At 38.7% G+C, this 21281-nt stretch overlaps 1 pseudogene; it reads left to right on the top strand.

The window, feature by feature from the left end:
* The first annotated feature begins 760 nt into the window (after positions 1 to 760).
* LOC128626043 (60S ribosomal protein L4-like) lies at positions 761 to 20235 on the top strand (annotated as a pseudogene).
* Positions 20236 to 21281: the final 1046 nt, after the last annotated feature.

The following is a 21281-nucleotide window of genomic DNA, read 5'->3' as shown; positions in this document are numbered from 1 at the left end:
CAACCTATTTGTAACTTCATTGTTTTCCCTTGGCATATAATTTTGCAAGTACGGGGTTTTTTTTTTCATCCTTGGTTAATTTTTTAAATGTTTTTTTTTTATGTAATTGTAAATGGGATTATTTTTTAGTTTCTCCTCTGGTAGTTCATTATTGGCATATAAAAATGCAACTGATTTCTGGATATTTTGTATCCTGCTACTTTACTGAATCCATGTGCCAGTTCTAGTAGTTTCTAGCTGAAAACTTTAGGGTTCTCTATGTATAGTATCATATAATGTGCACATAATGACAGTTTTAGTTCTTCTGTTTCATATGGATGCCTTTCATTTCTTCTTGTCTGATTGCTGTGGCTAGGACTTCTAGTGCTATGTTGAGAGAGTGTAGTGAGAGAACTCTTGGCTTGTTCTTAATCTTAAGGGGATCACTTTTAATTTTTGCCTATTCAGTATGATGGTGGCTGTGGGTTTGTCATATATGAACTTTATTATATTGAAGTTATGTCTCCTGTAGTCCCACTTTGCTGAGAGTTTTATCATAAATGGAGGCTGAATTTTATTAAAATGTTTTTTGCCATGATTGAAATGATCATGACTTTCACACTTCATTTTATTTATGTGGTATTATATAACATTTATTGATTTGTTGGTATTGTACCAACCTTACATCCCAAGAATAAATCCCACTTAGGGTGTACAATTTTTTAATATATTGCTGTAGTAGATTACTAATGTTTTGTTGAGGATTTTAATATCTAGTAGGATGGGCCTCTCAAATAATGATGTCTTCTGGAGGACAGGCTCCTTACAGTACAGGCTTCCCCCACGAGGTGAGTGTTCTAGGGAAACACCTGTATCAGTGTAGCTGGTACTGTTGTCAGAGGCTGTGTTCAGTTCAACTTCATATAATTTTTTAAAAGATTCTTTCAATGTGCTTGCCCATTTCATAATGAGTGATTTACGAGCACATCTGCCCACATTATGCTGAATGTCCAGCAGTTTTTAAGCAAAACCAGAATGATCTCTGTTCACCACCCTCTCTATTCACCTGACCTCACCTCCAAATGACTTTTTTTTTGTTTCTCTGTTTCCCTGCATGAAAAAAAAAAATCTTCAAGTGGAAATATTTTGCTGATGTGGAAGGGGTGAAACAAAAAAACATCAAAATTGACATTTTTCAAACACTGTTTACAGCAGCAGAAAATATGTCTAAAAGGTGTATTACATCAAATGGATAATACTTTGAAGGTGACTGAAGTTGAAATATGTAAGAATAAATACAGAATTTTTAATAAATAAAATCTGATATTTTTGGTCCCCCCTCATATGTTCATCAGAAATATTGGCCTATATATTTTTCTTTCTAGTGTCTTTATTTGGTTTTAAATTAGGATGATGTTGGCTTAGTAAAATGAGCTTGGGGGGGGGCTCTTCTATCCTCATAAATTTTTTTTAAATAGTCTTGACTGCCTTCAGGCCCTGAGGGAACATTTAGCAAAACAGTCTCTACCACAAGATTATGTACACATGTACTAAAAGGGCTTATTTTTTTACATCTGTTCAGTAATCTACATGACAATCCCCTTTAAAATAACAAAACTGCTGTTCCAAATAAAAACCGATGGATGTGGGCAGATATAAAAAAGCACCTATTATAAGATTCCATTCATAGGAAACATCCAGAATAGGTAAAGGGGCAGAGACAGAAAGCACATCATGGGTTGCATGGGTAACACAGGGGCACCCACAGAGGCTGGCCCAGGAGTAAGGTTTGGCTTCAGACCACCCTGTGTTTGGATTGTCAGTGGACAGGGTGCCCTGGGGTCAGTTCTAGGCTGTGGCTTTTCTGGGACACTCTGCCTCTCTTCTGTCTGTTGGGGGCCATTGGAGCTGTTGGCACATGTGTGATCTTTTTTCCTCCCACAAATACAGAACCAGTCCAGCAGGAGCAGCTGGTAGACCTAGACTCCTGCCACCTTATTTCCAGTGTCAGGCAGGTTCGAGACCTCACTGGAGGTGGATCAGGTCAGAAGTAACTAGTACTACCCTGGGAGCTGGGGAGCAAAGGCCTGACCACGGCCTGAAAAGGAAATGTTCCCAGAAGTTGCCTATGCTCCCCAGAAATGTGACTATTGTTAAACGTACATGGAGCACGGTGCTCCTGTGCTAGGCCCCGTGACCAGGAACCCAATAATTCAGAGCCCTTGGGTGAGCAGTTGACAGAGATCAAGAAGTGATGGGAGAGTATTTGTAGGCAAGCTAGTGGGTGGAGTCAGTGTAAGGAACACAGGGAGCAAACTCAGAAGCTGGCCAGGAGCAAAGAACAGCTTCAGACCACCGATCTGCTGTAATGTCTGTGGGGAAGTCCCCCAGGGGTCAGTCTTGACTCCACTTCTCTGACAGGCTCTGCCTCTCTTCTGTTAATCATGGGCCATTGGAAATGTATGCATGCGGATGATCTTTTTCTTTCTCATAACTGCAGCTCCTACCCAGGAGGAGCACGGCGACAATGGAAAGCCCTGCCCCATATCCATCAGGGAGGTGCACTTGCCCCACCACACTGGAGACCAGAGCGCCCCCACAGTCTCTGCCTGCCACCATGGCTCTGGGGACCCAAATACTCTTCATGGCCAGCAAAGGACACCTCTTCCAAAATTGACCAGAATCCACATGAATATGACAATTCACGACTGTGACCAGGAACATAAAAATTCAGAGCCCTTGAGTGAGCAATCTGGGGAGATCAAGGTGGGCTCAGGGAAGAGTTGAGTGCAAGATCTGGAGGAAGGTCAGGCAAGATACAGGAAGAGTACCTGCTCTTGCCAGCCATGAGTAAAGAATGGCCTCAGACTACTCACCCACTGTCATTTTCCAGAAAAGATTTTCTGGTTGCTCCTGGCTTTGTTTTTGCTGGCAAATACTGGCTGTTTTCTGTTCTTGGGGGGCATTTATAGTGCCTGCCTGTGATCTTTTTCCTTCTTACTACTACAGCACCAGCACAACTGGAAGAGCTGGACTGTGGAGTCCCCTGCCTCATCTCTATCAATAAGAGGCTGGTGGGCAAATATCAAGAGCCTGAGCTACCCTGTAGTGCTTGTCACCAAACAGCCTTCAGGTCAACCAGAACCTGTGAATGGCCTGAAAAAAATCTCATCTGAAGCTACTCAGGCTCCAGTATAAGGTGAGCATCTGCAATTCTCACCTGAAACAGGGTGTCCACATAGAACTGGCCAAATGACCTGTAGCACAAGGAATCTGCACCCAAGGCTGAGAAATTGAGGGAGACTGGAAAGGGTAGGGTGTAGTTACTGGCCAGTTCATGGGGAGGAGTTGGAACCAGACAAACAGGGAGCACCCACAGAGGATGGCTCTGGAGCAAAGATAGGCCTCAGACCATCTGTTTGCTGGACTGTCCACTAAGTGGGGGTGTTATTAAGTTTGTCTTGGGCTTCAGCTTCTCTGGAAGACTCAGGCTATGTTTTGTCTTTGGGGGGCTTATGGAAATGTAAGCACGTGGGTGAAATTTTCTTCTCTTGCAACTTCCTCAGGAGCCCAGGAATCTGAGTCAGCCCTGTGCTTCAACTCTTGCAGTCAATCCAGGGCAGCTCCATGAAGGTACAGCCTAGTGGGCTGATCCACCGCCTGACCACCTCCTGACCTGACTGAGGACCTCCATGCCTTTCAGATGAACCCTTCTTCGAATTTTCCCTGGTTCCTGGTACAAATAGAAGGTGCTCTGGGTACTGCCCCGGGGCCACTTCTAGAGCTGATTATGGTTCCACTGCTCTCCTATACCAACCAGGGAGTTGTTTTACTGCCCCTCTGTGACCATTGTTTCCCTTTGTTATGTTATTGTCCAGGGCATGGTTAAGTTTAAGTATTAAATAAAGCTTGTTGTTTATAGTGTAAAACGTGCCATTCCTGAGCATGGTGTACATTCATGATGCTCTGCAAGCATCATCGCCATTCGTTTGCAGGATGTTCCGTCCTCCTCACAGGAAACTCTGCACCCAGGTACGCACTCCCCGCTACTCCTGCCCCTGGCAAACCCTGATCCACTTTCTGTCTCTTCCTTTTCTTATTCTGGGTGTTTCCTATAAAGGGAATATTACAATAGGTCCCTTTTGGTGTTTGCTTATATATTTATTGTTATTTAAAAGGGAAATCCCAGATGTATTAGAGACCAGATGTAAAAAAAATAAGCCCTTTTGGTCAGTGTGTGCACAATCTCGGGGTAGAGGCTGCTGTGCTGTGTGACTGCTGGGCCACAAGCCAGCGAGACAATGGCTGGCTCTGCCTGTGCAAAAAACAATGAGAAAAATGAAGAAATATGGGAAAGAAAAGCCATAATTTAGAAAGCAATCCTCACAACCCAAGCCCAGAGAAATGCTTGACATCCCTGTGGTGCAGCAAGTTCTCAAATGTTCATGTTTTCTAAAGGGACACAGGGAAATACAGACACTTCTGTGGAGAGGCAGTGAACACACCACCACATGTCGGAGATGCCTGACCTCCCCAGTGGGGACGCACATACGATAAACACTGGGGACAGGGCACTGTCACCATCAGACTGGCAGGCTTCCTGTCTGGTTGCATCCAGCCCTGGGCACAAAGTGAGGAAGCAGAAACCCCAGATCTCCTGACGAGAAAAGGAAAAGGCCCCTCCTCTGGGAGAATGGTGTGCAGGACCCATCAGTGGTCCAGAGGCGCCCAGCTCCACCTGGCACTGCCCATCCCACAGAAATTCTCACACAAATTTTCAAAGATGTGTTTTCAACACTACCCATCAGAGCACTGATGTAACTGCTGGGAATGGGAAAAAACTCTAATGCCCATGGAGAGGGGATGGGATCCACTGGTCCTGGTCCACATGCATGAGAGAAGCTCATCTGCTAATGGGGGTGCAGGGGTCTCCACATGCCGACAGATAAAGACCTCGGGGTCCTTTCGTGTGACCTGTGGTCCAACTCTGTGCATCCAGTGTCCTACCTGTTAGACCACATACATATAATTTCCATAGGTGGACATACATATGTGAAAATTATGTTTCCTATGACAGAGAGAGACAAAGAGAATGAGAGAAGTAGAGCCTGAGAGATTCCCACTGAGCCACTCATGATGATTACCTCTGGGGTGGGACTTGCAAATCTCTTATCTTTCCCTTGAGGTGATGTCTAAATTTTTTTAAATGCATGTGTGACTTTGATAGTTTGAAGGATTGAGCAAAACAGGAAAAGGACTCATGGACATAGACAACAGTGTGGTGGTTGCTGGGGGCAGGGGGTATCAGGGGACTAGATGGTAATGGAAAAGTACAATAAATATTAAATAAAGATTAAAATCATATATTCAATGTTATCCATTTATCACTCATTTATGGGATAAAATACAATAGTGTTTCATTGTTAAAGGATTTGTGGCAAAAATAATTAAGATTTGTTATAGTACAATAATGAATTCTAAAGCAATTCAGAATCAAGTCAAGAACAGAGCCCTTCCGGGGCAAGAGCCCTGCTAGGGATCGCTCACCCTTCTAGTCCTATGTGTGCATGCGCATGTTGTGACAGCGTGTGCATGTGTGTGCCTGCGTTCCCATGCTCATGTGTGCATTTGTGGGTGCTTGTGCTTATTCACATGTATGCATGTGCCTGTGCACTTGGAATGTCAGGGGAGGAGGATTCTGAAGTGTGTGCCCTTCTGGAACCTCATTTCCCTAGGAGCGGATACTGCCTGTTGGCATATTCTGTCCCCAAATCAGAATTTCCGAAGCCCATGCTGTGGAACGTCAGCCATTTCTGATTTTTCACTCTCGTCACCACGCTGAAGGAAACATGTGTCCATATATCTTTATTTATCTATGAGAGGTCTCTAGAAGTGGGGATTCTTGGTGTAATGTAAACATGATTTTAAGTTTTGGGGCACAGTTCCCTTCGTCTCAGGTCACCTTGTCCACTTGGAGCCTTTCTTGAGAAAGCAGGTATGCAGAGACTTTGGGCTGAGACTTCAGGGAGGGAGGGAGGGAGGGTGGAGGAGGGTCTGGGATTGAAGAAGATGAAAGTACTTGGGAGTGGCAGGCCCAGCTGGAAGGTTCCATCCAGCCTGCCCATGCCCTGATTCATGTGACACTTTCTCCCCTTGCACCCCTGCCCACATCATTCTCACCCTGCTTGATAACTCATCTGAGCCTGAGCCAAGCAGCCTGGCCCTGCCATCCAGGACACAAGAGGGTGCAAGCTCTCACATTCTGGCCTGCTCCCTCTCCCTCCAAGCACAGAGCCCCTTCCTCTCGGTCAGGAAAGCAGGTCTAGGAAGACTCAGCCAGTCATAGGGACCACCATGAATGTGCTCTAGCAAAGTGAAGACTTCAGTTACCACAGCAGGACCCATAAGGTTGTATGAGAAGAGACCTTACAAGGGGCCTCACAGAAGGTGCCAGAAGGTCAGAGCATCATGCCAAAGGCTTTGGAGGGGCACAGAACCCAAATAACAGAGGTCCTCCACCTGTGACCTCTGCCCCAGCCCTGTACCAGCCCAGAGCCCACCTACACAACACACCCAGTTTCTGTGAGTGGGGCTCAGCTTGGTGGGGAAAAGAGAGAGAGCCCTCGTCTCCTTCAGAGTCAGGTCAGGTGAGTCCACTGGGTCAGAGGCTGCCAGGGAAGCCACGGTCAGTACAGAACATTGGCCTACCCAGAAATGGGACACCCTATCCAGAGCAGAGAATGTAGGCCCTCAAGGTGGGAAGTCACCAGGCTCTCCCTAAAGAAAGAGAAAGAAGCCCCTGGTGGTAGGGGGATTTGGAGAGAGGGGAAAGGAGGACATCTTTGTGGATGTCAGTATTCTAGCTGGTTTTAACATAAGTTGAAGACTCAGGTAAAGTGTTTTCTAGACACAGATCTGATAAAGAACTGATATCCAAACACAAAAAAAGAAACCTTTCTTTCTTTTCTTTTCTTTTTTTGTAATTAGTGGAGGAACTTTCTTTTTTTAATTTCTAAAAATTTATTTATTTAATTGTTGTTCAAGTACAGTTTTGTCTTTTTCTCCCATCCCAGCCCACCCCCTCAGTGCTCCCCACCTCCCTCCCATTTCCACCCCTTAGGTTTTGTCCATGTGTCCTTTATACTTGTTCCTGTGAATTCTTCCCCTTTTCCCCTGAAATTCCCTCCCCTCTCTCCTCTGGTCCCTGTCAACTTTCAATCCTCAACAATATGAAAACAAATAACCCAATTAAAAAATGAGCACGAGCTCTGGACAGACATCTCACCACAGAAGTTACACAGATCTTGGGGGATGCAAGCTGGCAGAGGAGTTGACGGAAGGTTACACTCACCTTCTTCCAGACTAAATGCAAATGACAATGAAATGATAGAACAATGAACCCTAGTAACCAAATGAAGCCTAGCTGAACAGAAGTCTTACAGCCAAGAATGACAGCAGAAGCAATACCAAGAGAGGTAGGAAGGACAGAGGCACAAAAAGTGCTGGCTTTGCCACCACATGTGATCACACAGCACTGCAGAGTTATCTCAGCTGCAAAGGTCCCCCTAAGGATAGAGGGCTCTCAACCCCATGCTGGGCTCCGCAGCCCGGTGCACCAGAGCCTGGAGTAAATCCCACTTGGTTAGGTTATATAGTCTTTTTAATGTATTGCTGGATTTGGTTTGCTAATATTGTGTTGAGGATTTTAGCATGTATATTCGTCAGGGATGTTATCTTACAATTTTCTTTCTTTGTAGTGTCTTTATTTGGTTTTCGAATTAGCATAAGGATGGCCTCATAGAATGATCTTGGGGATAGTCCTTCCTCTTGGATTTTTTGGAATAAATTGAGAAGAATAAATATTATTTCTTCTTCAAATGGTAAAATTCATCTGTAAAGCCATTTGGTCAGGACATTGTATTGTTTGGAGTATTTGTTGCTGCTTCAATTTCTTTAGCTGTATTCAGTCTAGTCACATTTTTTTCATTCTTGTTGATAACATTTTGGCAGATTGTGTGTTTCTAGGAATTCATCCATTTCATTTAGATTGCCCAATTTGTTGGTATATAGTTCATAATATTTTCTTACAATCCTATTTTATTTCTGTGGTGTCAATTGTTAATTCTCCTTTTTGATTTCTAATTTTATTTATTTGGATCCTATCTGTTTTTTTCTTGTTGAATCTGATGAAAGGTTTGTCAATCTTGTTTATCTTTTCATAAACTAGCTCTAGGATTCAATGATCTTTTGTATTTCTTTTAGACTCTATTTTGTTTATTTCTGTTCTGACTTTTATTATCTCCTTTGTAATACTCACTTTGAGTTTTATTTGTTGTTCTTCTTCGAGATCCTTTAACTGTAAACTTAGGTTGTTTATTTGAGGTTTTTCTTATTTCCTGAAGTAGAACTATAATGTTATAAATTTTCCTATCAAAACTACTTTTTCTTCTTCCATTTTGGGTTTTTTTCTCCTTTTTATTTGTTTCAAAACATGTTTTGACTTCTTCCTTGATCTCATCATTAAACTATTCATTGTTTAGTAACATGTTATTTAGCTTCCATGTCTTTGTGTGTTTTCAGGGTTTTGTGTATGTGTGTGTGTACATGTAAGTTTGTTATCTATTTTCATACCACTATGGTCAGAGAGAATGTTTGGTATGATTTCAGTCTTCTTAAGTTTATTGAGACTCTTGTGTCCTAACATGTGGTCTATCTTAAAAAAATTTTTGAGCCCTGACTGGTGTAGCTCAGTGGATTGAGGGCAGGCTTGCGAACCAAAGTATTGCAGTTCGATTCCCAGGCAGGGCACATGCCTGGGTAGCAGGCCAGTTCCCAGCAGGGAACACATGAGAGGCAACCAGACATTGATATTTCTCTCCCTCTCTCTCCTTCTCTTCCCCTCTAAAGATAAATAAGTAAAAATCTTTTTTTAAAATGTTTAAACATTTTTTCATGTGCATGTAGATAGTATGTATATTCTGCTGCTTTAAATGAAATACTCTGAAGAAATCAATTAAGTTCCTCTGATCTAGTGTTTCATTTAAAGTTGTGATTTCCTTGTGTAGGTATATTCATTGATGTCAATGGGGTGTTAAAATCACATACTATGTATTACTATCAGTCTCTCCCTTTATGTCCATTGAAATTTGCTTTATTTGTTTAGGTGCTTTAATGTTGGGTACATAAATAATTAAAAGGGTTACATCCTCTTGTTGAGTTGCTCCCTTTATCACTATGTGATGACCTCCTTTGTTTTATATTACAGCTTTTGTTTTAAAGTCTATTTTTTTCTGATATAAGTATTGCTACTCCAGTTATCTTTTCATTCCTATTTTCATTAAAAATATATTTTCTATTCCTTTACTTTTAGTCTGTGTGTGTCTTTCATTCTGAGGTGGCTCTCTTATAGATAGCATATATATGGCTCTTATTTTCTTATCTGTTGAGCTACTCTATGTGTTTTGATTGGAGCATTTAAGCCATTTACAATTAGAGTGATTTTGATAGGTATGTATTTTATTGCCACTTTATTCTTTTAATTGTACTCCTCTTTTTTTTTTTTTCCTAACTTCTTTCTAAGAGAGCCCTTGTAACTTTTTTTTGTAATACTGGTTTGTGGTAATGAATTCCTTTATATTTTTCTTGTCTGGGGAACACTTTATCTCTCCTTCAATTTTTAATGATAGCCTTGCTGGGTATAGTAGTCTTGGTTGTAGGTCATTGATAGTCCTCACTTTGAATATTTCAAGCCAATATTCTGTATTAAAATGTTTCTGTTGGAAAATCAGATGACAATCTTATGGAAGCACACTTTTAGGTAACTGTCTCTCTCTTGCTGTCTGTAAGATTCTCTTTGTCTTTAATCTTTCCCACTTTAATTATGATGTGTCTTGGTGTGGGCCTCTTTGGATTCATCTAATTGGGGCTGCTCTGCATTTCCTGGATTGGTATATCATCTTTCTTTACCAGATTAGGGACATTTTCAGTCATTATTTCTTTAAATAGTTTTTTGATCTCTTCTTCTATCTCTTTCTCTTCTGGAACCCCTTTGTAGCAGATATTGTTATGCTTCTTATCATCCCAAAGGTCCTTTCCATTATCTTCACTTTTTCAAAGTTCTTTTTTTTTTTTTCTGCTACTTTGACTGGGTGTTCTCCATTACCCTGTCTTCCAAATCACTGTTTTGATTCTCTGCTTCTTCTAACCTCTCTTTATCTCTTCTAGTGGATTCTTCACTTCACATATTGTATTGTTCATTTCTGACTGGTTATTTGTATGGTTTCTATGTTCTTTTCATGTTTACTATCTCTTTGTGTAAGTTGTCAATGATTTTACCTATTATTCCCTAAGTTCTTTGAATATTATTATAACCATTGTTTTGAACTCTATGTCTGATAGATTCCCTTCATTTTATTTGTCTTTTTTTGGAGATCTAGCTACAGTAGTTTTATTTGGAGCATGCTTCTTTTTTTTCCAATTTTGGCTACCTCTTTGTGTTTGTTTCCATGAATGAGGTTGATCTATGTCTCCCCATCTTGGTAGGGTAACTTACACAGTATGTGTCCTCTGTGGCTCACTGGTATAGTCTGCCTCATCACCTGAGCTACATGCTGCAGAAATGTCCCTTGTATGGGTTATGTGAGTCTTTTGTTGTTTTATCCTTCATAAAAGTGGCAGCTACTCTCTATCTCTCTCTCCCTCTCTCTGTTTTTTTCTCCCTCAAGAATTTTCTGAATGGGACAGGGAGAGGGGACTGGGTAAAAAAAGGTGAAGGGCTTTAGAAGTACAAGTTGATAGATACAAAATAACCACAGAAATGTAAAGCATATGGAATGTAGTCAGTGATATGATAATATCTATGTATGGTGGTTGCAGGGTACTTGCATTATCAGGAGGATTACGTTGTAAATTATATAATTGTCTAACTACTGTGATGTCCACCTGCAACTAATATAAAATAATATATTATATTAATTGTTATGCTATATATACTATATATAATATAATGAAGTAAAAACATAAGTGGCAAATCTAAAATTACAATGTAGTTGGTGAACACATTTTTGTATATTACAAAATATTGAATAGATATAATTTTCAATAGATAAAATAGATAGCATCAAATACTGCTTAGAATCAGGGGAAATTAAATTACTCATACTTCTTTTAAGATAATATAAAATGGTTCATCACTCTAGAAATGTCTTAATAAAGTTATAAAACTATCACACAACAGTAGGACTCCTAAGCATTTACCCCAAAGAAGGCTAAAATCTTCATGACAGAAAATGTTTATAACAGCATTATTCATTACAGCCAAAAAACTACAAACAACTCAGCTGCCTTTCAACTTTAAATAGTTAAACAAACTCTGGTGTGTCTATATTGTGGATTACTATTTAGAATATAAAGTAAAAGAAATGACTATTAATATAGACAACACCTAGAGTAATTTCTGGATCATTTTGGTAAAGAAAAAAGGTCAATCTCAAAGAAGTTTTCAGAAGATTAAAAACTGAGTGAATCCATTTATGCTTGAAATTACAAAATTATAAAACCAGATGACAGGTTAGTGCTTGTAAGGTTTTAATAAGGAGGTGGGGGCAAGTAAGGATACAAGGACAAAAGAGGGAACTATATGGTGAAAAATCAATCTGAGTCTTGACCGTGTCAATGTCAGCACCTAATTTTGATTTCGTACTATAGTTTTGCATGGTGCAACCATTGGGGGAAACTCAGTAAAGGCAGCACAAAAACTTTCTGTCTAATTTCTTACAACTATGTATGAATTTTCAGTTCTCTCATTATAAAATGTTTAATTTAAAATGAAAGAAAATACCAACATTCCTAGATTTTGAGAATGAGAAATTGTTTCTAGTAGAAGTGCTTTACAAAATATATTAAAGAAACTTTACAGCTAAAATCTAGTGATATTAGGAAGTAATTTTTTCACTAATTTTATTATTTTTAATTGCTTTATTGTTGTTCAATTACAGTTGTCTGCATTTTTCCCCATCACTACCCCCCACCCCAGCTAAACCAACCTCCCTCCCGCTTTCACTCCCCCTTGTTTATTGTACATGTGTCCTTCATACTTGTTCCTGCAAACCCTTCCCCTTTTTCCCTGAAATTCCCTCTTCTGTCCCCTCTCATAATTGTCAGCCTGTCCTCAGTTTCAGTGTCTTTGGTTATATTTTGCTTGTTTGTTTGTTTTGCTGATTAGGTTCCCATTATAGGTAAGATCATGTGGTATTTATCTTTCACAGCCTGGTTTATTTCACTTAGCTTTTTAAAAGTATTTTTTATTGATTATGTTATTACAGTTTTCCAAATTTTCCCCATTAATCCCCCCTCCACCATGCCCCTGCAACCCTCCAGCATTTTCTCCCCCCTTAATTTATGTCCATGATTGTACATGCAAGTTCTTCGAGTCCTATATTTCCTACACCATTTTATCTCTCCCCATCTATTTTATGCCTACTAATTATGTTTCTTCTTCCCTGTATCTTCCCTACCCCCGTTCCTCCCTTACCCCTCCCCACTGAATTCCCTCTGTGTGATGTTCATTTCTTTGATTCTGTTCCTGTTCTGATTGTTGTCTGGTTAATTTTTGTTTTCATTGTTTTTTTTTTTTCTTTAGGTTCATTTGTTGACAGTTGTGAGTTTGTTGTTATTTTGTTGTTCATATTTTTAAATATATTTTTTTAGATAAGTCCCTTTAATGCTTCATATAATAAGGGCTTGGTGATGAAGAACTCCTTGAACTTGAGCTTATCTGGGAAGACTTCATGTGTCATCCATTCTAAATGAAAGCTTTGCTGGATAGAGTAATCTTTGATATAGGTCCTTGCCTTTCATGACTTCAAATATTTCTTTCCAGCCCCTTCTTGCATGCAAGGTTTCTTTTGAGAAATCTGCTGATAACCTTAGGGACACTTCTTTGTAGGTAACTCTGCTTTTCTCTTGCTGCTTTTAAGATTCTTTCCTTATCTTTAATCTGGAGCAACTTAATGATGGTGTGCCTTGGTGTGTTCCTCTTTGGGTCCAACTTCTTTGGGACTCTCTGGGCTTCCCAGACTTTCTGGAAGTCTATTTCCTTCACCAGATTGGGGAAGTTTTCCTTCATTATTTGTTCAAATAAGCTTTCAATTTCTTTTTGTTTTTCTTCTCCTTCTGGCACCCCTATAATTAAGATATTGAAACATTTCAGGTTGTTTCAGAGAATCCTCAGCTTCTCTTCATTTTTTTTTCTGGATTCTTGTTTCTTTGTTCTGATTTAGTTGAATGTTTATTTCTTCCTTTTCTTCCAGGTTGTTGATTCAAATCCTGGTTTCCTTCTTGTCACTGTTGGTTCCCTGAATATTTTGCTTTATTTCATTTTGGATATCTTTTATTTGTTCTTTAATTTTTCAACCAGGCTCAATCATTTCTGTGAGCATTTTGATTACCAGGGCTTTAAATTATCCATCAGATAGGTTGGCAATCTCTTTATCGCTCAGTTCTGTTTCTGAGGTTTTGCTGTGTTCTTTCATTTGGGCCCTATTTCTTTGTCTTGGCACAGCTGATAGATTGTAAGGGGATGCGGCCTTAGGTATTCACCTGAGCAGGGTAACCCTCTCTGCTGAGCTGTCTGTGGGAGAAGGGCCAAGAACGAACAATGCAGTTTGCTTACGAGTCTTAAAGCACACTTTCCAACAGACTCTACTGTCTGTGGAAGTATCTCCCACCACAGCAACCATAGCCTTAGCCCACAGTCAGCTCTGAGTCTCGGTTCTTCCCTTCAGTTACCCCCTTCTGCACAGCCCTGCTCAGCAGCAGCCAGCCCCACCCCTCAGCTGCCTCTCTGTGGTTTTTCTCAGTTGGTCTGCCTTAGCGGTCTGGTTGTTCTGGTTGATTTTTTTCTTTTATTACTTGGTTGTCAGAGTTCCATGCAGTTTGACTTTCTGGCAATTTTGGTTGTTTATTGATTTTAAGTTAGTTGTTGTCCTCCTTTTGGTTGTGTGAGGAAGCGAAAGGTTTCTACCTATGCATCCATCTTGATTGGAACTTGATACTAGAAAGTAATTTAAACCCACATAAAAAATGAAAAACACTAATAAACATATTTAGAAGGCAATTTAAAAACACTATAATTGCATAGTTCTTCTTTTTCTCAATTGGTAAAAAAGAATTGTGTAAAATGATGTATATATAAATACACAAAAGCACAAAGGAGGTAGGTGGGAACAAAGCTGTATTAGAGTAAGGAAATGACACAGCTAATTAACTTAAATCCACAGAAACATGTGAAAAACACACAAATGTTAAATAAGAAAGTTAGTGTAACCAAATATGCAAATATTTATTTTCCAATTTTTTTCTTTCAGCTTCTTTAAAAGATATAACATTACACAATGTAATAATTATAGCAGAATTTTTTGGCTCTGTAATATACACAGATATAAATGTGTAACAAAATTAGCACAAAAGGGAGAAGGGGAATGAATCTATAAAGAACTATCATTTATGTAGCCCACTGAAATTAATTTAGTATAACTTTAATAAGTTAAGATAAATATTGTATGCTCTACAGAAGTCATAAAAAATGAACTCATACAATATTGGAAGAACTCATAAAATGAACTAAATTGTTACATGAGGAAGTATTGTCTCAATGACATGAAAAAAGCAATAAAAGAATTGGGGAAGAAAAAAGGCATGAGACATTAAAAAAAAAGAACAGTGAAATAGCAAAGATAAATCCAATGATATCAACAATAACATGACATGTGAAAGAATTAAACAATGTAATCAAAGGCAGATATGCACAGATTGGACAGAAGAGCATGATACAACTATACATACTTTATATTCAGAGACACAAATAAGGTGAAAGAAAAAAATGGGGAAAATACTCATGCAAACAACAACCATATCAAAGTTGGAGCAGCTATACTAGTATCTTTTGAAATAGACATTAAAATAAAAAAAGTGTTTCTAGAGATAAAGACGAACATTTATAATGGTATACATGTCAATCCATGACATACGTATAATAGTAAAAATTACACATAAACTAAAAATAGCCCCCCCAATGCAGGAAGCAAAATTGACAAAGTGGAAGAAGAAATATTTAACTCAACAATAGAAATCTTTAATAGCCTACTTTCAATAGTGTATATAACAGAGAAAGGATGAGCGAATTATAGAAAAACTGGCATCACTAAAGAGATAAACAGTACCCCTCACCAAAAAGCAAGATAAGACACACTCTTCTCAAGAGTAGAAACATTTGGAACATTTTCCATGAAACATTATATTCTAAGTAATAGAATAAGCTTTAATACATTTACAATGATTAAAACCAGAAAAGTATGTACTTCAAACAAATAAAATTAATTAGAAACCAAGTACAGAAGAAACTGGAAAATTCAGAGTTGAAATTCAACAACAAAAGGATCAAAAATAAAAAGATTTAGAAAGTACTCTGAGGTGATTGGAAAAAACATGAAAAAGAAAACCTTTGAGATAGAGATGTATTCAGAGAGAAATTTATATCATTAAACATCTATTTTGAAAAGAATGATTTCAAGGCAATAACCTTATATCTTTTATCTTAAGAAACTAAAAACAAAAGAGAAAGAAGAAAATACTTTTAAAAAAAAGATTTTATTTATTTATCGTTAGAGGGGAAAGGAAGGAGAGAAGGAGAGAAATATCAGTGTATGTTTGCCTCTCATGAGTCCCCTTGCTGGGAACTGGCCTGCAACCCAGGCATGTGCCCTGACTGGGAATCAAACCACAATCCTCTGGTTTGCAGGCCCGCACTCAATCCACTGAGCTGCACCAGCCAGGGCAGAAGAAAATACTTTTAAAGTAAGACAGAAATAAATAAAGTAGATATTAGAAGAACATTTTAATAAATGAACAAAACCAAAATAAAAGACATCAAAATTTAGAAGAAAAGAGTAACATCTCTCTTTGTAGATAACATGATCTTGTACACAGAAAATCCTTGGTAATCCAATAAAAACTGTTAGAACTAACAAACAAGTTGAGCAAGTTTTCAGTGTATGGGTATGCAAAAATCAATCATATTTCTATACTCTATAAATGAATAACCAAAAAATAAAATTAGGAAATTAATTCCTTTTACAATAGCATAAAAATAAAATATTTACAAATAAGCAAAAAGAATAAAATATGTACACTGAAAATAGTGAAACATTGCTGAAGATATTAAAGAATACCTAAATATAACAAAACATATTGTAGTAAAAAGAAGACAATATTGTTAAGATCACAATATTACTGGAACTCAACTACAGATATGAGGCAATGCCTGTCAATTTCCATATGGCTTATTTTGTAGAATTGACAATATGATCTGAAATTTTATGTGGAAATTCAAAGGACAAAGAATAGTGAAACAATCTTGAGAACAAAGAATAACTTTGGAGAACTCACATCTACAGATTTAAAAACTTACTCTAAAAGTACAGTAATAAAAAGTACAAGTGACAATAAAGAAGACAAATTTTATTTCATCATAATTAAAGACACTTTGCTTTAAATTACATGATAAGGAATATAAAACACAGCCTAATGAATGGTGGAGAACATTCATAAATAATATATATGACAAAGAAGTTGTAGCCAAAAAATAAATAACTTGTACAACTTATCAATAATAACACTAATAACCTAACTGAGAAATGGGCAAATATATAGACATTTTTCCAAAGAAGAGAAACAAATGACAAATAAGTGCATACAACTATAATGTGACTCATTAGTTAACAGTGTTATATAAACCAATACCACAATGAGATAATGATTTGCATCCAAAACATATGGCTGTCATAAAAATAAACATAGTGATATGTATTAAAAAGATATAGAAATATTGGAACTTCATTGTTGGTGATAATGTGAAATGGTTCAGTCACTTTTAAATTGACTTGACACTACAATAAGACCTAGAAATGAAAACATGCATCCATAAGATACCCAGTATCACTAACTATCAGAAAGATGCAAATTAAAACCACACTGAGATACCACTTCACACCAGTCGGAATGGCCATCATAAACAAAGCAACAAGCAACAAGTGTTGGAGAGGTTGTGGAGAAAAGGGAACCCTAATGCACTGTTGGTGGGATTGCACACTGGTACAACCACTATGGAAAACAGTATGGAATTTCCTCTGAAAACTAAAAATGGATCTGCCTTTTGACCCAGCAATTCCACTGCTGGGGTGATACCATAAGAGCCCTGAAACACCAATCCAAAAAAACCTATGCACCACAATGTTCATAGCAGCACAATTTACAATAGCCAAGTGTTGGAAGCAACCTAGGTGCCCATCAGTAAATGAATGGATACAAATACTATGGTACGTTTACACAATGGAATTCTATGCAGCAGAAAGAAAGAAGGAGCTCCTCCACTTTGCAACAGCATGGATGGTACTGGAAAGCATTGTGCTGAGTGAAATAAGCCAGGTGGTGAAAGACAAATACCATATGATCTCACCTTTCACAGGAACCTAATTAACAAAACAAACAAACAAGCAAAATATAACCAAAGACAGTGAAATTGAGAACAGGCTGACAGGGACCATAGGGGAGAGGGGAGGGAATTTCAGGGGAAAAGAGGAAGGGTTTACAGGAACGAGTATAAAGGATAGTCCAAGCTATTACTCGGACACCGACCTGCAGTGTCTGCAGCATTATGAATGAGAGATAATAAATTCACATGGACTATTGAGTCCTGTGTAGAAAAAGGGACTGCTGGATTTTTCTCTCAAGAGGAGAGTGCCTTGAACCTGTGCCTGGGAGGGCTTTTATTGGATTTAATTTTCACAAGAACACAGGGTGTATACATAGAGCTCATTAATCATTATCAGGCAGTAAGGATCAAACAACAGATAACATACAAGGAACTCTGGGGGCCTTTTTTGAGTCAGGGTCAGATAGCTAAATGGCTATAAAACTTTGTGGAATAAACTCACTTCCTGCTTGGACCCTTATTTAATTGAGAGCATTCTAAACGAAGCAGGTTTCAGAAGATTTTACATATTTTTTCTTTGGCCAAATCGCCCTAGGGATCCTGCCCTTTTCAGCACAGGGCTGCACCCACCTCCAGCATTGTTTCAGGCTTAAGTCAGGCAGGGGAAGTAAGGCAGCCAAGAAATTACGAGATTTCTTGCAGACAGAATGAGGACTCAGGCTGTGTCAAGGCCGAGGGGCAAGGGTCCATCACCCCTTTTCTGTAGCCCCCAAGTCCTTCCCTGGGGGACCCCATGATCATGTCTGCCTTTGTCATCCCTCCCTTGAGGAATCTTACCTGTCATTGGCTAAGGGATCAAACACTGGAGGCCAGGCAGACTGAAAGTAAAAGGAGCCAGGGAGATAAGCTTTGTCTCCTTAGGAGTGGTCCAAAGGTCACTCACTCAGCCTTAGCGGTGGAGGGAGCGGGGGTTACAGCTCCTGAAACTAGGCAAGGCAGTTCCCAACAGGAGTGGAAATAAGAGGGAGGTGGGCAGGGCTGGGGGTTGGGCTGTGATGGAAGTAAAAGGAAGGATATTATACTTGAACAACAATTAAAATAAAAATTGGCAAATAAATCAAATAAAAAGATTAAAATACAAAAAAGTATTCACAAATATTCATAGCAGCATTATTCATAACAGCCCAAAATTTAAAACAACCTTAACATTTTATCATCTGGTAAATGGATAAATAATGTATATCCAAACAATGGAATGTTACTGTGCAACAAAAATAAATAAAATAGTGACCTATCCTGCAACATGGAGAAAAATTGAAAACATTATTCTAAGTGAAAGAAACAAGCCACAAAAAGCCATATATCATATGACCCCTTTTATGTGAAACATTCAGAATAAGCAAAATCTGTTGAGACAATTATTGTCTCTGGTTAGGTGGTAGAGTGGGGAGGATTTGGGGCACAATGGAGAGTGACTGCTAATAAGTACAGAGTGTCTTTGTGGAGTAATGCACGTGTTCCAAGTTGATTGTGGTGATGGTTGCACATCTTTGTGAATATACAAAAAATGAAATTGTACATTTATAATGAGTGACTTTTATGCTATGCAAATTATATTTCATTAAAGCTATTCAAAAACTGAGATAACACTTCACACTAATTAGCATGATTAAAATGTTAAAAGTCTGACAAGACCAAGTGTTCGTATATGAAGCAATTGGAGCTCTGATATCTTTTGTTGGAATCGAAAAATTCTACAGGAACTTTTGCACATTGTTTAGTACTTTTACATAGAGTTAAACACTCAATTACCATAGAAATGGGGGATTACAGTTTCAATAAATTCAACCAGGAGAAACAAAAACATATATTCATACAAGAGTGGTAGGCTAATGTTTATAGCGACTTTATTTATTATACATAGATTTAGAAAAAACACAAATGTCTATCAAAAAGTCAATATATAAGCTAAAGTATTACTCACAAATTATCACAACAGATTACTGTGCTATGACAAAATGCCATAAACTTAGGGTGCTTTTGGAAATACATGTTGTGGAGGCTGCACATTTGCACTGACCAAAACCTGGAGCCTTGAGCAGCACAAAGTGAACAGGACACAGAAGCAAAAAGCCATCTGCTCCGCCCTGACTACCTCAGCCTTGCCTGCGCTGGTCATGTCTGAAGGTCCTGGCACTGAGCAAGTTCCTGAACTCCCTTTGCTGGTTGAAGATAAAGTTGAAGGTTACAAGACCAGTTAGGCTGTTTTGCTTCTTAAGAAACTGAAGACCTGGAATGATAGGAAAAAATCTATGCCTCTCAGTGAAGGAGGGCTGGTTAGGGGAAAAAACAAAACAAAACAAAACAAAACAATATTTGCATCCAGTGAAGGGGACATTGCATCATCTATTCCGAGGACAGCAATATCAGCAAAGACTTCAGAAACACACACGGCACTACTCTGCTTAGTGTAAGCAAACTTGCTCCTGTTGGGCACATGGGCTAGTTCTGCATCTGGATTTAAAGTGCTTTTCACAACTTAGATAATCTATCGCTGTGGCGCTTTCTGTAAAACCATCTCCCTCTAGAGTAATGACAACATTTCCAAGCACGAGATGCTCAATGTAGACCTTAGCAGAATCTTGAAAAGCTCAGAGATCCAAAAAGTACCTTCCTTTATTTCAAAAACCAGCACCATTTCAATGCTGCATCTCTCTATCTTCCACAGTCACATACTTCTGTACTTTAGAGGAGTTTTGCAATGACTATTTCTAATTAAAAAAACAATTTAAATGGACTTGTTTTTTAATTTAGAAAGCCCATTTCTAAGAAATTTTTTTACGGTTGGAAGCAGAGATGCATACAACATTTATATGCATATTCATTTTATAATGTTGCATAGAGAAATTAAAAATGGCCAACTATCCCAAAGCAGGAGTAGAATTAGATTGTTTTATATAACCATGGGTTGGTATAAGTAACTGAAAATCGTGTATGCTAACAGTAGTTTGTGACACAGGAAAAATGTAATATAAATAAAAATAAATGAATATTTATCAAGATATAATTTTAAATACATATACATTTCTAAACAAGAAAAAATACAACACTAGCAGTAATATTTCTTCAGCTATAATGTGATTTATTATTCATGTCTTTCTGTATTTTACAAATCTAACATAAATGTGTATTTGCTTTATGCAACAAAAGGTATGTTCCTGCAACATAATAGATGTTGGGAACCACTCTGCCTGGTTTCAGGAATTTTAACTGCCTCCCATGGCTAAGGATGAGTGAGTGACCTCCGGAATTCAGGCCACTAAGGAGACAAAGCTTGTCTCTGGCTTCATCCCCTGCCCCCAGTGCATAGTTGGATAGTCGATGACAGGTAAGACTCCTTAAAGGAGGGGCAACCTGAGCCAGACATGATCACTTGGGAGGCCATCATGGAAGGACTGGGGGGCTGCAATAAAAAGGGAGTGATGGACCCTTGCCCCCCAGCTGTTCTGACATAGCCCGAGTCCCCATGTCCTCTGGGAGAAGCACTTCCTGGCTCTAACTAACCCTTTTAAGCCTGAAAACTTTTGTTGGGGGATGGCTGTACAGCCTCTTGCTGGCTAGAGCAGGATCCAGGGTGATTGGGCATAAGAAAGAATTCCTAAAAGTCCTGTGTAGCCTGCTTTGCTAAGAGTGCTTTCATTCATATGATAAGGGTCCAAACAGAAAATGAGTATGTCTCCCAAAGTTTCTGCAACCTCCTTTCCTGACAGACACTGACTCATAGTAAGCCCTCAGATTTCTTTGAAATGTT

The sequence above is a fragment of the Artibeus jamaicensis genome, unplaced genomic scaffold (genome assembly GCF_021234435.1).
Source record: "Artibeus jamaicensis isolate MK-2021 breed Jamaican fruit bat unplaced genomic scaffold, CSHL_Jam_final scaffold_1964, whole genome shotgun sequence".
Taxonomy (NCBI): domain Eukaryota; kingdom Metazoa; phylum Chordata; class Mammalia; order Chiroptera; family Phyllostomidae; genus Artibeus; species Artibeus jamaicensis.
This window is presented reverse-complemented; position numbering and strand designations above follow the sequence as displayed.